The sequence below is a fragment of the Ursus arctos genome, unplaced genomic scaffold, assembly GCF_023065955.2.
Source record: "Ursus arctos isolate Adak ecotype North America unplaced genomic scaffold, UrsArc2.0 scaffold_5, whole genome shotgun sequence".
NCBI lineage: Eukaryota > Metazoa > Chordata > Mammalia > Carnivora > Ursidae > Ursus > Ursus arctos.
In genome coordinates, this window is record NW_026623067.1 from 16,932,517 (window position 1) to 16,949,120 (window position 16,604).

Below are 16,604 nucleotides of genomic sequence, written 5' to 3' on the forward strand. Positions count from 1 at the left end.
CAACAGTCTCAGTCAAATAGGAAGCCAAACCCCTTCCTCGGGACTGTCCCAAACCTCCACCTCCTTTTGAAACATAAACGGTACAGGATGGAAACTGCTGTGTCCCCAAGGTTATTATTCCTTCCAAGCCCCAGTGCCGGTAAGACCCCCAGCAGAAGACGTCCCAGGCAGGAGGAGAGCTCGGGACAGCAGCCAGTGGCTCCCATCCCAGGACAGCCCCTCTTTCTCAGAAACGGCCTAGGGGTTCCTTGGGGTGCTTACTGCCATCAGATCTCTAGTCCCCCTGTCCCTGGCTACATGCAAAACCACTGCAACTTTTTCCTTCATACTCAGTTGACTTTTCTCACCCAGATCTTTGTGAGTTAACTTTCTGTGTCTACCTGGCTGAGCCCAGCTGTTGCTCAAACGCCCATCCAGATGCTGCTTGGGAAGGTATTTTTTAGACAGGATTACCACGTAAAGGGGTAGACTGTGAGTCAAGCAGACCACCCCCCCCCCCGAATGTGGGTGGTCCTTGCCCGTTAGGTGAAAGCCTTCAGAGTAATACAGCTGGTTCCCATTTATGACGGTTTGACTGACGTTTTGAATTCGGTGATGCGAAAGTGGTACGCATTCAGTAGAAACCACACTCGGAACCGAGAACCTTCCTGAAGAGTGTGTTGCCCTAGAATTAGGAGTTCATAGGTGCTTTTTAAAAACATTTGGACTACGTGGGAAGAGAGGCTCTCAAACCGCAGTAAGTGAAATAAGGATCGGTAATAATTTGAGAATAAAACGCACGCACGTATATAATTCTCAGTCTGTCCATGTAGTTACCCCAGAAAAACCTTACTGCTGAACTCATTGCCTCTGAAATAGGACTCATTTCAGATGAAGGCATCCAGGGCTTAAATCCCTCGGCCGCGAGGAACCTTCTTCTTTCCTATTGAACAGCGCCACCTTGTGGCGAATACACGTAACAGCAATGGTCTCTTGTTTCATTAGTAAGCTTCGTGGTTAGTAGTAACTAAGGGTTGTGGGAAACTTACTCTGCACCCCGACATCCGGGTTTTAGCGACGTGAAGCCAGGATCAGTCGACGATCACCCACTGGTGCTCCACGCAGGAAAGGGGCGCTGCAGAAGCGCTCAGGAGGGACCCCTGCCGCAGAGGACACTTGCGTGAGTAAGGCCGAGGGAGGTGGACGCTCTCCAGACAGGAGCAGCAGCACTTGCAAAACCACTGAGGCACCGCAGAGCGAAGTACCTTAGCATCGGTTCGCACTAGGTGCTTATATGGCTCAAGCGTGCGTACGTGGGGGCAGGAGGGGGGAAGGTACCAGTGAGACGTAAGGATGGAGATACACAGGGTTAGCGAGTGAGGGGCCTGACATATTCTGTTGAGGACTTTCGGGTTTGTTTGTTTTTTTAAGATGTTATTTCTTTATTTGAGAGAGAGAGTGAGCGAGCACAAGCAAGGGTGAGGGGCAGAGGGAGAGGGAAAAGCAGGCTCATCCAGCAGGGAGCCCGATGCGGGACTTGATCCCAAGACCCCGGGATCATGCCCTGAGCTGAAGGCAGATGCTTAACCTACTGAGCCACCCAGGCGCCCAGGACTGGAGGTGGTTGTGCTGGCAGAGAGCCCCTGGCAGGGGTGAGTAGGAGAGACACGATCTGACTTGATCAGGACGGCTTCACATGGCTGCAGGGCAGGAGACCAGGCCTGGGAGAGGGGCGCTTACAGCTCTACTCTGGGAGAACCACCGCGGAGAGGCTGTGGCAGTAACCCAGGAGAGGACACAGAGCACTGCACAAAGAAGGGACGGGGGGACACAAAGATATGCAGGGAGTCATGGGGGCGCACAGAGAAGCCGGTATGCCTCCCAAGCCGGTGCCTTGTGTAACCTGGTGGGTGTGCTGCCATTCGCTGATGGGAACCGGGTGGGGGTGGGTGACCTATTCCTCCGGTCTGTGACACAGGGAGCTTGCCCGTGACCTAGAAGAGGAGCTGCCCAGGAGGCACTCACACATGTAGGTCCGGGGCTCCGGAAATGAAATCGTGAGCACCTGGGAATACGCAGAAGGAGAGCAGAGAGCTGAAGACACAGCTGAGGCCAGAAGGGGGGCTGGACGAGGCGGGGCAGCAGGGAAATCAGACCCAGGATGGGACCGGGAGCCTAAAGACGAGAGGGCTTCAGGCAGGGGTCGGTGCCCACAGCACTTAGCACCTCACGGACCCCCGGGAGCAATTACAGAGGTATCACCAAAGGGGCCGGCAGTGTGCTCAACAGTCTACAGGAGGTGGGGGCGTCAGGAAGGGGAAAGCCTCGCTAAGGAGAGAAGAGGCCAGCAGCTACAAGGGAATTTAGGGCCAGGAGGAGATCTCAAGAAGAGAGAAACTGGGAATGCTCAGAGATGGAGGCAATTTGCTCGTGGAGAGAGGATGACAGATATGGATGTGAGCTTCTTCGAGCTGAGCTGTTAGGCTCCTGGTCGCTGGGGAGCTCGGTCTCCCCTACTCTCCCCCTCTCCAGGAGAGGAGAGAGGACATCTGACTCCTGAGTGTGCTGGGTCCCTCGATAAGGCCTGTGATGATGCTGTGACCTACAGGACTCCTGGGGAGAAAGCGAGCGCCTGCCCTTCTATTTCCAGAAGGGGTAGCTGCTTTATACCGGGAGATACCAGGAGACTGCGTCCGGTTGCTGCTAGCACTTTCTGGAAAGGTGAGTATGCAAAGACTGGGGAGAGGCTGGAGGTGAAGCCGCTGCAGATGTGCTCATCCGAAATCCGCTCCAACTTCCTGTTAGCAGGACCTGCCTGTACCCCCTGCATCACAAGGGCTACCAGCTGAATATCCTAGGCTCCGGGAAGGTACAGCCCTGCCAATCAGATGAACTCCTACATCTGAGCTAACTACAGAGAGCGAGGCGGAGCCGGAGGCAGCTAGTCAGCTAGTCATTAAAGCTCCAGCAGGGGACATGCAGGAGCTGGCAGGTTGCTTCCAGGGCAGAAGCCCAGCCCCCCTACACTGAGGCTGCTAAGTGGGGCTCTGAGGTGTTCCTAGAAACTCAACCTGGAGTCTAGCTCTTCAACTGTCCCACCGATACTGTAAATCCTGTAATATCCTCAAATGCAGAGCTTCCTGCTGCAACTGGCCGGAGTAGATTCTGTTCTCGGCAACTGAACCGTGACGGATAGAGCATCCACATTCACAAGACACTACGGCAATGGTCAGCAGCAAAACGCGGCCGCCACCTGTTTTTGTAGATAAAGTTTTATTGGGAGAAAGCCAGGCACATTCACTGATGTGTTGTCTAGGGCTAATTTCATGCTACAGAAGCAGAGTTGAGTAGTTCCAACAGGAACTGTATGGCCCATAAGAGCCCACAATATTTACTGTTCAGCACATTCCAGAAAAAGTTTGCTCAACTACAGCAATTCCCCGAACTACGTACAGCATGGGAGTGCTGAGCTCCGTCAGGCTGCCAGGATGCCAAAGAACAGGCGCCTATGCCAGCCAGAGGAGGAACACGTGGACTTTTCTTTGACTTCTTTACACTGGAAATCTTTTTAAATCCCGTTCGGGTATTCAGTGAGTTCAGGAATACAGTAAGTAGAATCTGAAGCCACTCGATCTTATACTGAAATAACATTATTGACAATCGGCCGTCATGTATTTATTTTCTTCTTTTGGGGTTTGGGCAGAATCCATAAGGATAGCAAAGGCCAACTTAAATACAAGGATTAACTGTTAAATATTCCCCACTGGTTATTTATTTAGGGTCAAAGGGAACCAGTGCCTGCATTTTTCATTTTAGGTACCAGGCCTGAATTAGAAAGGTCGGGGTTATGGGAGCCCGGCACCCTGTACCGTGGTGTCAGAGCACTGATCACAACTACGGCTTATGATGCTTATGTGTATCTGCTTAGTTTCTCATTTTCCCCCCTAGAATGTAAACTCCACCGGAACGACGACTAAATCTGCCCCGTTCCCCGCTGTGTCTCTGGGATCTAGAGTACTGTCAGCATTCAAGAGCCTCTGAATGAATGAGACGGCGTTCCAAATATAAGACGAACGCGGACTTCTAGGTTTAGAGAGCCAGCTCCACAGAGAGCTCTTTGCCATCACCATCATCATCACTATCAGGTAAATTACTGACTCAACCGGAAGAGGAACCAGCCAATCCAAGCAGACCTTGTTGGATTTTTTAAAATGAGCCATTATGTTTGTGTTTTTAAAAAATGATGTGAATGTAAATACGGTACATTCAGGACACATCCCAAGCATCATATGTGGCAGAAAGCATCTTCTTTTCTCTCCAGGCTGAGTGAATTACTGCCCCTCTGGATGCCCATAATATCCTGCTCCCATCTCTGAGAATATGTATCACCCAGCACTCCAATTTCCTTGCTGGCCTCTCCTTGCCGCCTCATCTTCCCAAACTTCATGATGGTAAATGGCCCCATCACTTGCCCGGTGACCACAGCCAGAACCTGGAGGCCTCCCCGATGCCTTCCCTTCTCCTCCTATGCTTTCACTTCTAAGCTGTTCCCCAAGTCCTTGTCTATTCAACCCCCAGAATACAACCCAAGTCCTCCCACGTTCCCTCTGCACCACACTTTCGCTCTGGATCGACACCTTTCTACCACACTGCTTCCCACTTGGTCTGGTACATGCTCTCCTGGTCAGTCTGCTCCTTTCTCCGCTCAGCAGCTAACGTGATCTCTACAAACACATCCGTCTGATCACATTACTCCCCTTTACAACTCTGCAAGGGTGTCCTATTGCTCTCAGAATAAAAAATTTTTGTGAATTATGCAAGTGTCAGGTGTACAGGATTATAATTCAACATCTCTATGCCCTACAAAGTGACCACCCCAAAAGTCTAGTTACCTCCCACAAAGGTCGTAATAAGGCAAATGATGGGCTCCAGCCTCATCGCACGTCTCTCCCCTTGTTCCTCCAGCTCCCTACACATGGTCTCTTTGTTCAGTTCCACAGGTAGCTCAGCTTTCTCCTGTCACAGGATCCATGGGGACGTATCATTGCAATTCTGAAGTCTGAGGTACAGGACTCTATTTTCTCATTTTTAGAGAACGTGGACGTAGTATCACTGGCTAGTCAAAGTTCTACTGAAGGTCAAGAATCAAAATATCCAAACACTGGCGAAGGAGAACCATAAACTATGCCCTAGCGTTTGAATGACTGAATCCAATTAAATCATTAAAAATGTTTGCTAGAGATAACATTTTCAGGAAGGACCTAAGAAAATATTTCCATCATAAGTGAACAAAAGTAGACCACACAGTCTGATCTTATATACAGTATGATCTCAGCTTTGCAAAACAAGCTGTAGAGAAAATAGATGGTTAAAAAGTATACTAAAAAGGTAACACTGGTTATCTGGGTACCGTAGATGTGTGACTATACATATACCTATATGCATCTCTCTCTATATATATATGTATTTTCTTTTTCTACAATGATAATGCAATCTGTAAAGAAAAACGCTTTTTAGTAAATAAAAAAAAATGGTTTTCCAGGTTTTGTATTTTTAAATAGAAGTCATGTTAACTTGATGTCCAGACGGTATATTCCTTATGTGCCATACCTGCGCATTCCAGATGGGTTTAGCCCCTCTCCATGATCAACTGTTTGATCTCCTGCTGTTTAATGTACATATAAACTTCCCCAGAGTCCAGGTTTGCTCATTCTAAATCAAAACAGGGTTCCTCCAATTTTCTACTTTATCGTAAAGCACTAGAAGGCAGAATATGTGCCTCCCTTGTACCGAAAACAGGTCCTTAGAGCAAGTAAATGTTTAGTCACTTATAAAACAACAGAAACAAATGTAAAAACTTTTGCTTCTGTGAGGTAGAAAAACAAAAACACACAAACAGATCTCCGCGGGCACCTGCTTTTTCAGCCGTGAGGCCTCCTGACTCGGCTGCTGGGCAGCTCCAGGTTACTGAGCACACAACACACGGCAGCCTGTGCCATGTGTTCTGATTTCAACTTCACTCCTGGCTTCTCCTTAACTGACCTGTTCGTATCTTCAATTTGTTCCGTACTCCAAACGCCCTCATTTCAAATGCTTATTTAATCCTCCATTGTACATATTTATTCAAGCACCTGAAATCCCAATCCTGAAATGAGAGCCTCTCTGTCTTCTCTTTTAAAAGAAGGGAAGGTAGGTACACATGCTACTAACGTCATCACAGAACTAGTTCCTTGGGAAGAAGATGAGAAAGAAGCATTAAAGATTCAACAGTCTTTTATCCCCCAAAGGCCTTTTTTCTAAAGATAAAAATATCGTTTTTCGCTTGTATCCCCACGTATTGTAAAAAAAGACCTGAAATTTGCTACAAAATCTTAATATTCTGACAGTGGCTTCGTCACCACACAACTCAGAAACTTGTATAATATTCCCTGAACAAGGGCCTTCATTCTTCTTCTTCCCATTAAATCTACTTATTCCTGGACCGCCTGGGTGGCTCAGTCTGCTAAACGCCTGCCTTCGGCTCAGGTCATGATCCCAGGGTCCTGGGATCAAGTCCCACCTTGGGCTTCTTGCTCAGCAGGGAGCCTGTTTCTCCCTCAGCCTGCTACTACTCCCTCTCTCTCTGGCAAATAAATAAATAACACCTTAAAAAAAAAAACAAACCTACCTATTCCTGGTACCATTCAAAAAACCTCCAAATGAGAGACTATCATTTCCTACTGAAACAAAGAAATTGCACGCACACACACACACAAAATTTACTGCACATTCTTTTCCGCAAAGTGACCATTTTTCTTTCATTTTCTATATTTAAAGGGCAAATCTTCTCCAAATCAGGAAGCACAGTTTACAAAAACGCGGAAAATGTAACAGCAAACTGTATGTCTTATCAAAATGAGGCCCAAGATGGTTGTGCATTTTTAATATTAGAGAACCCTAGATGCCAACAAGGGTTTAAAGGTGCCACAGGCTTTGCGAAATACTGCACCAAAGGTCCGGAGCAAAGGGCTGCTAAAATAGTCAAAAAGGCAGTAACCCCTGAGATAGTATTTAAACAGGGAAGCGAGGGGAGCGAAGTGAACAGCCTGTGAGGGTCAACCCCAGGTCCACTGCAGGCAAAAAGAACAGCAGTGAGGTCATTGTCACTAGTGGAGTAAGCAAGGGCGAAGGGGAGAGCTGAGATCAGAGAAGTTTTTATCACACAGGACTTTGAAGCCATCGTTCAGAGTCTGGTTTTTATGATTTTGATGAGAAGCTACTGGAAAGTTTTGAAGGGAAGTGAAAGTTCTGATTATATTTTTTAAAAAATCACTGCTATTTGGAGAGAGACCATAGAGGAACAAGAGCAGAAGCAGGAAGATCAAATCAGAGACTTACGGTCATTGAGGTAAGAGGGAATTACAGTTTTTGTTGGAGAGGGATAGAGATGTGGTCAGATTTGAGATATCTTTTCAAGGTAGAGTGAACAGAATTTGCTGGATGCTAGGATGCTGGGTCTGAGCTAAAAAGATGGCAATAACCTTTAATGTGGTAAGGAAGGTCTATGAGGGGAAAGGAGAAGGGAGGACTGGGGGTGTGTGGTATCACCGAGTGTGTTTGGACATCCTAAATTCAAATGCCCATCAGACTAAAACTTGGAGATGCTGAGTAAACAGATGGAAATATGCATCTGGAACTCAGGACAGAAATAAAGCGAAACAGCTGGAAGTCACCAGCTTACAGATGTTATTTACAGCCAGGGAATAGGGCTTGGGATGGAAACTGCACTGGGAGAAAGTGTGGCTAGAAAGAGAGTACGTCCAAGCATTGAGCGCTGTGGCTGGCACCCTAACATTCAGTGGCTGGGAAAAGAAACAGAAACCTAGAGACACAGGAGGAGGGGCCGGGGAGAAGGAAGGAATGGAGGAGAATGTGGTGACCTGGAAGCCAACTGAAGAAAAAACATGGAAGACGAGGGAGCAACCAACCGTGTCATGTCACGTGAAAACCTGCACAGACCCTAGACTTCCCAAGTGCCACGAGGGTGATGGAGGCAGCCTGAGACGGAGGATGCAGGAGGGAACAGGAGTGGAACTAGAACCTTGGAAGCAAGTCTTTCATTCAAAGAGCTGGTTTTTTGTTTTGTTCTTAAATAAAGGGGAACAAAGAAATGAGTGGGACCTAGAAGGGGACGTCTGGTCAAGGGGGTGTTAAAGACAAGAGATTGATTAGCAGATACTGGTTAAATAAATAAAAACACCACCAGGAGCAAATGACAACAGACAAGGTGCCAATGATTCCACAGCCTAAACGTAAATTATATTTCAAGTTCCCTACAGCTGGACACGTGAGTGACATTTACTGTGCTTCAAAAGGAGATAAGGCAGTTTTCTTTACCTGCTCATCTACTTTCCGATAGAAATGAGGTATAAAATAGTTACTGAACTCCATTTATAATCAACACACTACTTCAAGCGTTAAAATGCATCATACCTTTAAAGACTGCTTTCCTTTTTAGTTGACTGCCTGAAAACTAGCTCACAGCTGCCAGTCCAAAGTGCTTTTATCCAAATTAGCTTTTGGCCAAGACGCCAGCCAAATACAAAAACCAAAACCGAAAGTTTCAGCACTGGCTCCGTGTGTCCGGCTGAGGCTCACGCAGAACTTCTCGGCCACTTGCCTCTGTTCTGAGGTTTTCCCAGAAACAGGTTGTCTGGTCAAAGGGAAACTAGAAGCAAAGCAGAAGGCTGCGCGGACTCTCACGGCAGAAGGAGGCAAGCGCACACTGAAGGGACGCAGGCGCGCCCCGCCTGCCCCAAGTCCCGTTGCCCCGCCGCCCCCCCGCCCCGGCGCCCGGTACTCGCCTGCACAGCGGCGGCCAGCGCCCGGCCCCGCGGCTCCCTCGTCTTCCTCTCCCGCGTGAACTACCCCACCAGCTGCTACCTCCCGGGGTCCACCGGGACGGACGGTGCCGGTCAAGGCGCGCAGGCCCCGCCCCTCGCGTGCCTACGCCCACCGCCCCCGCGCGCAGGCGTGACGGAGGTTGCCCGGGTCCGACGCGCAGGCCCCGCCCCTCGCGTGCCCACGCCCACCGCCCCCGCGCGCCGCCTCGGGCGAGGGGGGGCGGTGCCCTGGTCCCGCGGTCAGGTTCCTTGCGGTAGGCGCTTGGACGCGGGCACGCAGAGGGTGTCCCCGCGGCAGCAGGTCCCAGGAACCTTCCTGGGTCTCTGCGCAGGACGAGAGGGCCGGAAGGGGCGGAGGAACGGCAGTGGCGCGGGGGCACTGTCACCGAGGCAAATAGGCACGCTCCCTGCGCTGCTGCTGCTGCTTTTTAACGTCCCCGGACACCCTGACTTGGAGGCCGTGGGTGCCGTCGACGACAGTGTGTCTACTCCGCACAGACCTGGGTGCTGGGATGAGGGCTGCAGCCGCTGCCTTCGCGCATCCCAGACAGGAGCCCCTAAACTCCGAAGGAAGCAAACCCCGGGCTTACCCAAACCCTAGACCCTTCCCGAGGTCCTGCCGCTGCCCCGGTCCTCGGCTGCCCTGTGGCTTCTCCTTTCCCTTTGGGGGCCCCCTCACTGACTAGTGCTGTCGTCGGCCACATCCCTGCGAAAGAGCCACCGTGTCAGTTTCCTCTCCAGGGTTCCTTCTGCCCAACGGAAACAAACTGGAATTCGCTGAATATGGAGGGAGAAGAAAGCAATCAAGTAAAAGCATAAAAAGCCTTATAAAGCCAAATACCTAATTCTACCCTATCTACCTCAAGCCCCCAATCCTAGGCATACCCTATCAACCCAGTTCACAAATCCTCTCCACCTCCATTTTTTAATCCTCACGCAGTCTCTACTTCCTGTCCAAGTTTCCTCTGCCTGTACTTCATTTGACAACTCTTCAAATCAGTGCTTTTCAATTTTTTCGCTGAAATACCACTAAGGACAAATGTTATAAACATTTCCCCATTCACCACGCACGTGGCATGCAGAAATCAACCCTGAGTCACCAGTGTCAAGGGCAAACTTACTTGAGTTGTTCCATTTTATATTTTAAATTGATCCAAATTTTGCATTGTTCTTCATATTCACGTGGTGTACTAAGAAAATGTGTTGAATTGGCTATGAGTTAATTACTTTCATTTTCTCCCCAAATGATCAAGTATACATTTCAAGAAAAAGCACCATTACGTCACAAATATTTGGTATCATCTCTGTACAGGGCAGGAGGGATATAGTGTCAAGAAGACACACATGGTTCCAGTCCTCATGCAGTCTAGTCGAAAAGAAACACAATAACATGAGAATAAGCAAGGAAACTCAAGATCCGTTCATTGGTAATGATGAATGAATGAAATAAACAAAGTGGGTAGGAGTGCTAATTAAACCAGAGAAGAGATGGCTCCTCCACATGTCAAATGTGTTTCCTGTGGCTTCCCACCCCTGAAGCATTTGGCATTAAACGCTGGTGTTTTCAAGGTCTTGAGCCTCTGACCTCTTTAGCTTACTCAACCATTTCCCTGGATATCTAACCTATGCCCAACATACCCACACATAACTCAGTAAGGACAGAAATGACTTGAACATGATTAATGAACTTGACCTCATTGACATACATAGATTATGGCACCCCATACAACTTCAGGACACATATTCAAGTACACAGGGAACATTAACAAAGTCAGACATTAAAAAAATTGCACCATATTTTTGGCCACATAGCACATCTCAACAAAGAAAAATCAAAACAAATCAAAAGACTGAAATACAGAATAAGTTCTCTGACCTAGGTATTAGTGTGAAAAACAAAAAGATAACTAGAAAAACCCCTATGTTTGGAAATTAAATCACACATTTCAAAATAACATATGGGTAAAAAAAAATCACAACAGAAATCATAAAATATTTTGGTCTGGGTGTTACTAAAAATACCACATATCACACCTTGTGGGACATAACTAAAAATATAACTCAAGGGGAATTTCTAGTTTTAAGAGTACATATTAGAAAACAAAGCCAAAGAATCAACTTTCTAAACATCCATATCAAGAAATTCGTACAGGGGGATGAGGAGGAACAGGAAATGAAATCCAAATAGAGGAAAAAAAATGGAAATAATGAAAATAAGACCAGAAATCAGAGAAGTAGAAAAAAGTAACCTAGGTTCAACAAGAGCAAAAGATGGTTCTTGGAAAAGACTAATAAAATTAATAAGCCACTGGTAAAACTACTCAGGAAAAAAAGGGACAAAAAGACACGAATCATACTAGAAGGAAAAAGGAAGCACTGCTACCGATCATAAGAAATTTAAAAGATGAAAGATATTATGAACAACTTCATTCCAATAAACTGGGTAAAATGAGCTGGGAGAGACAGTTGTCATGTGTCTCTCATGTTTCTCCGTGTCTTGCTGGGTACGTCAAGAACGCAAGACCCCGACTACTCCTCGTCTGAGCCATTTCCCAGGCTGGTGTTTATAGTGAGCCACCTTGAGACATGAGGTGATGTCTCCCTCCAGGATAAAGAACAGGCTTGCCTACTGCTTGCTATAAAAGTGGTGGGTTCCTCAAGTTCTGTGTTCCTCGGAAGTCACACAAACCCACTGCGTGTGTAGCACCCACCTAAGCCTTGTCGTGTCACCCCCACAGGACTCGTGAGCAAGAGGAACCACTGCAAATATGCTGATGGTAATGCCCATTGCTCTGCCATGGGTAACCAAGTCCTTTGTCTCTGTGCTGGGAGTCTGGTGTTTTCTGCCAGCACGTATGAAACAGAACAGGCTAATTTATTAGATGGTAAGTGGGGTAAAATCAAATCTCAGACCTGACAAAATGGGATAGGTGGGATTCTAGTGATGATGGAGTGAAGATGTCAAATCTCACTGCTGCCACTGCACGCCCCACCGAGAAAAGAGTAAACTGGAAAAAATCGTCAAAACAATCATTTGAGGACTCTGGAAATTGACCAAAGGCAAACAACAAATTGAGAATCATTCATTTTTTTTAAAAAACCCTGCAAATTGTGGGCAGTAGTGGGAGCCTGTGGCATTCTTGCCAGAAGCTGTTTGGATCTCCCAACTCCCCGCCAGCTCCCCCAACTTGGCTGGTGCCCCACTGCTACGAGGCTGAGGCCGACACTGAAAGCCAGGAGCTCCGCTGCTGGAGAGAGCCAACTGGCTTGCAATGGATGGCAAAAAGTCCATTCCTAATGGTGATGGCAATAAAAATTGCAAACTTGAGGGGAAATAAATGGGGAAAGCCCATAGCTCCGCCAACCCGAGGTTGTGGACTCATGTGAGGTGAGCAGTAGACCAGTGGACTAACAGCACTTCATCAGAATCCTTGGGAGGATTTCCAAGATGCACTCCAGAATCAAAGTCTCAGGGCCAGGGGAAGGAACCTGACAAAGATCCATATTTTACAAGTAGACTAACTGAGTCTTGCATCATCAATGTTTGAGAACTACTACTTTCAGGTAACATACTGTAATTTTCTGTTTAGGGTCTGTGCCCAGATGCCTTGAGCATAGAAACTATCACATTTATGTCAGCACACAGCAGACATTTAGTCAAGCATCTACTGAATGGTAGAAAGCTTTATTTAAAGCTAATCACACCCACCCCTCCAAATCCCACAATGCAGAATAAATAAGAAATTGGGCTTAGACTCTAAACCTTTTTGTCGATATGAAAAAAACAAAATTATTCTAATATCACACAAAACAGTGATTCTTTAAAACTAATTGAGTCATGGACTCCTTTGAGAATGTGATGAAAACCACAAACTCTCCAGAAGACTGAAGATATATGTAAAATCTTGTAAATCATTTTAAGGGGTTTACCCCAGGTTAAACACTTCTCATGTGAAAACTGACACGTCTGTCTCCTGGAACAAAACAGTAATTTCTTGTTTATCCCTGAATCCCTATTTCTGGGGACAAAGCATAGAACATACTTGGTGCTGAAAAAATCATTGTTGAATGAACAGATGAGTCACTCGCTGATAAAAGTGTATGTATCATCTGGGGGTCACCTGGAACTCCTTGAGTCACCCAAGGGTGAGGTGGAGAATCAATGAACAGGGGTTACATGTCTTAGTCATGAGCAAGTGTAACCTTGGATTTCTGGAGGTGGTGATGAGAAAAGAGGTCATTTGGACCAATGTCCTCACTGAAGATGAAACATGAGGAAACACAGTAAGCGTCTTCTTGAAGACATAACAGATAGGATTTACCAGGTCAAATTAAGGAAGAGGATTCGAGTTCAGGAAATAGTGCCAGAGCTACTTGGCCTTCGTGATGGACTGCCAGTCTAGAGGAATTAGTGGAGAGGCAGAGTTGTAGTTTCATCAACAATTGGAGTTGGAAAGGCAACAGTTGGGTTTGGTATCCACCCAAAGACTGGAGTCCAAGGGTTGTAAGCTGGCCTGGGGTGCAGAGTGCAGTGCAGAGGGTCATCTGGAGGGGGACAGAGAATCTAAAGCCTAAGTTCCAGACTCCTAAGGATCTCAGGCACTTGGCAGAAAGAAACAAAAACCTCTTAAGGAAGATAAAATCATCCCAGATCTTATATCATTTTTAAAAAGTATTTTATTTGTTTATTAGAGAGAGAGCACAAGCAGGGGGAGCAGCAGGCAAGGGGAGAAGCAAGCTCCCCACTGAGCAGGAAGCCCAATGCAGGACTCGATCCCAGGACCCTGAGATCATGACCTGAGCTGAAGGCAGAGAATTAACCGACTGAGCCACCCAGGCGTCCCACAGATCTTAAATTACTTCCATATTTTTTTCCAGGGTTTTCAAGCAGACAATTAAAGACAATGCCGGGACAGCAGTAATTACCAGCAACATGAACTAGAGACAGCAGAAACAACCACAGCAGACTGTAGACAATGGAATTACCAGACACAAAGGATAATGAATGCAAATAAAATTCTCACTTAAAAATGCAGCAAGGAGCTGGAGACCATAAAATGTAACAGAGCAGATAAGAAAAAGAAGCTAACCAAAAAAACAGAATTATAAAATATAAAAACAGAAATGAACTCAATGAATGAGGCTAATGGCCAATTAAAAATAGCTGAAAAGTGAATTCATGATTTATAGGCTATAGAAGCAGCAGCCATCTAGTATGCTGCAGAGAAAATAAATGCAGAACATCTAGAAAAATGAAGATATAGGAAATACACCAAAGAAGGTCTAACAGGTGTTTACTTGGAGCCCCAGAAGTCAAGGAGAGAGAATACTGGGCAGAGGCAATATTTAAAGATTATAGTTGAGAAATTTCCCAGAACTGATGTATCAATCCACATACCCAAGATGCCAAACAAAACTAAAGTGGAAAAATATAATGAAATCCTCACTTAGACACAGCATAATAAAACTGCAGAAAAGTAAATGCAAAGAAAAAACTTTGAAAGCAGCCAGAGGAAAAAGATTCCGTTCGTTTTAATGAAACAAGAGACTAATAGTTGATTTCTTCATAGCAGTGATACAGAAACCAGAAGACAATGGGAAGATATTTCCAAGATCTTCATCCAAAGAGAATTCCAGGCCCAGAAAAAAAAATTCCTTTTAAGAATGAAGGAAAAGGGGGCACCTGGGTGGCTCAGTTGGTTCAGCGTCTATCTTTAGCTCAGGTCCATGATCCCAGGGTCCTGGGATCAAGTCCCGCATTGGGCAGAGAATCTGCTTCTCCATCTGCCCCTCACCCTGCTCATGCTCTCTCCCTCACTCTCTCTCAAGTAGATAAAATCATAAAAAAAAAAAGGAAGGAAAAATAAAGACATAAAAAAAAAATTTCAAGTGAATCTGCCACCAGTCGAACTGCACTAAATTGTTCCAGATGGTAGCTGAAAGACACAGCAAGGAACAGAGAGCAAAAAAGATGGTAAATATATGGGTAAACCTAAATGAATACTGACTACACAAAACAACAGTCATGACTTATATTTAAAGAGATACAAAATACATGACAACATATAAATTGAGAGGGAGGTAAATGGAGTCATAGTCAATTGTCAACAAATGTCAAAGAATTGCACTCACACAGAGAATATATCCTCTAATAACAAGCAATTATCACTTAGATAGCTTTGTCTGGAAATTAAGAACTCTAGTTCCAAATAGTATCTGTGGGCCAAATACAAGTAATAATGAAATCAGAAAATTCTTCGAAATTAATGAGTATCGCCCAGAAAGACGAGTATCTGTGGGCCAAATACAAGTAATAATGAAATCAGAAAATTCTTCGAAATTAATGAGTAACTAAATCACTGGACGTGTAAAGTGGAGTCTGTGATAGGCAGAATTCCAAGACAGCCTCTGCATTCCCTCCCCATCCCCATATTCATACCCTCATGAAGGCAGAACCTATGAACTTGCTGCTGGAGATGCGATTAATGCTCCTATTCTGTTGGCTCTGAGGTAGTCAAAAGGGAGCTTATTCTGGGTGGTTGTGACCTAATCAGGTGAATCCTGGCTGGCCTTTTCTGAAAGAGACTCAAGGCAGAGAGTCTCTCCTGCTGGCCAGGAAGCAGCATACAGTCAAGATGTGATCTCCTTATATGGGCAGGCAGGGCCGCAAGGAACTGAATTCTGTCAGCAACCTGCTGAGAACATAGTCCAGATGACTACCTGTACACTACTTGTGAACCCCTGAACAGAGGACCCAGCTAAGCTGTGTTCAGACTCTTGACCCATAGATACTGGGAGCTAATAGAAGTATGCTGTTTTAGACGGGTAAGTTTGTGGTCACTTGTCACTGAGCAGAGAAAATGAACATACAGCTAACGTCACATTTAGAAGGAAATCTCAAGTTTTAAATATATATTAGACTAGAAAGTTGAAAATCTGAGCTAAATATCCATGATAGTGATACAGAAAAGGGACAGATTATTTTGTTTAGTTGAAACTTGGGCTAATTCCAAACTTTGTACAAAAGCCAAAGGAGAGATGACAGCCAAAATCTTGAAGGAAAAGGTATAAAGACTTGTTTTACCAGACATCAAGAATTTAAAAATCTTTAGTAATTAAGGTAGTATGTTACTGATGTATGGACACACTGACCAATGGCATAGAACGAAGAGCCCAGAAATAGACTCGGGCGAATATGGGCATTGATCAATGCCCAATTAGTATGGCAAATCAAAACAGAGAAAGACGAGTTCTCAGGGAATTGAGAAAAAAAGCAAGAACCAAGTTATTTATCTTATCCTGTACACAAAATGATTCAAGTAGAAGACAAAATTATACATATTTTTGAACAGAGCACAAAAGATATTCATGGCTCCAGGACAGAGAAGTATTTCCTCAACAAGACACAAAACCACCAATAATACAGAACAAAAACGGATACATTTCATTAGGATCAGAAAGATAAAGACTGTGAGAAAATATGTGAAACAGTTATAACCAAAGGATTAGCCGCCTGAATTTATAAGGGGATTCTGTAAACCAAAAAATGTGGAACAACAAATGATGTGAACAGGGACTTGACGAAAGAGGAAATCCAAATGGTAAGCAAAGCTGTGAGAAGAAAACCAATGAATCTCATGGAAATGCAAATTAAGCAACAAGTAGAATACCAGTTTCTTTAAAAACCTATACATGTATCTAAAGAGGTAACTGAAATACATTAAAATGGATGATGGATTATGG

General features: G+C 45.6%; 2 protein-coding genes and 1 long non-coding RNA gene across 5 annotated transcripts in view; 1 reads left to right on the forward strand and 2 right to left on the reverse strand.

The window, feature by feature from the left end:
• Positions 1 to 8,910, reverse strand: part of TICAM2 (TIR domain containing adaptor molecule 2) — a 21,030-nt gene extending 12,120 nt beyond the window's left edge. The window contains exon 1 of one of the 2 annotated variants that reach the window (XM_044387338.3): positions 8,823 to 8,910. The gene's annotated coding sequence lies outside the window, so the exon portion shown is untranslated. Of the gene's footprint in view, positions 1 to 1,028; positions 1,131 to 8,822 lie in introns of those variants that run through there. The other variant, XM_057307449.1, reaches the window with a different exon arrangement.
• The window catches only part of FEM1C (fem-1 homolog C), a 75,123-nt gene extending 66,157 nt beyond the window's left edge, over positions 1 to 8,966 (reverse strand). The window contains exons 1-2 of one of the 2 annotated variants that reach the window (XM_057307447.1): positions 8,823 to 8,966; positions 1,029 to 1,139 (exon numbers count right to left, since the gene is read on the reverse strand). The gene's annotated coding sequence lies outside the window, so the exon portion shown is untranslated. Of the gene's footprint in view, positions 1 to 1,028; positions 1,140 to 8,822 lie in introns of those variants that run through there. The other variant, XM_057307448.1, reaches the window with a different exon arrangement.
• On the forward strand, positions 1,808 to 16,097 carry LOC130542797 (uncharacterized). The gene is made up of 2 exons (XR_008957632.1): positions 1,808 to 7,366; positions 13,740 to 16,097. It is a non-coding gene; the product is annotated as an uncharacterized LOC130542797 (long non-coding RNA).
• Positions 16,098 to 16,604: the final 507 nt, after the last annotated feature.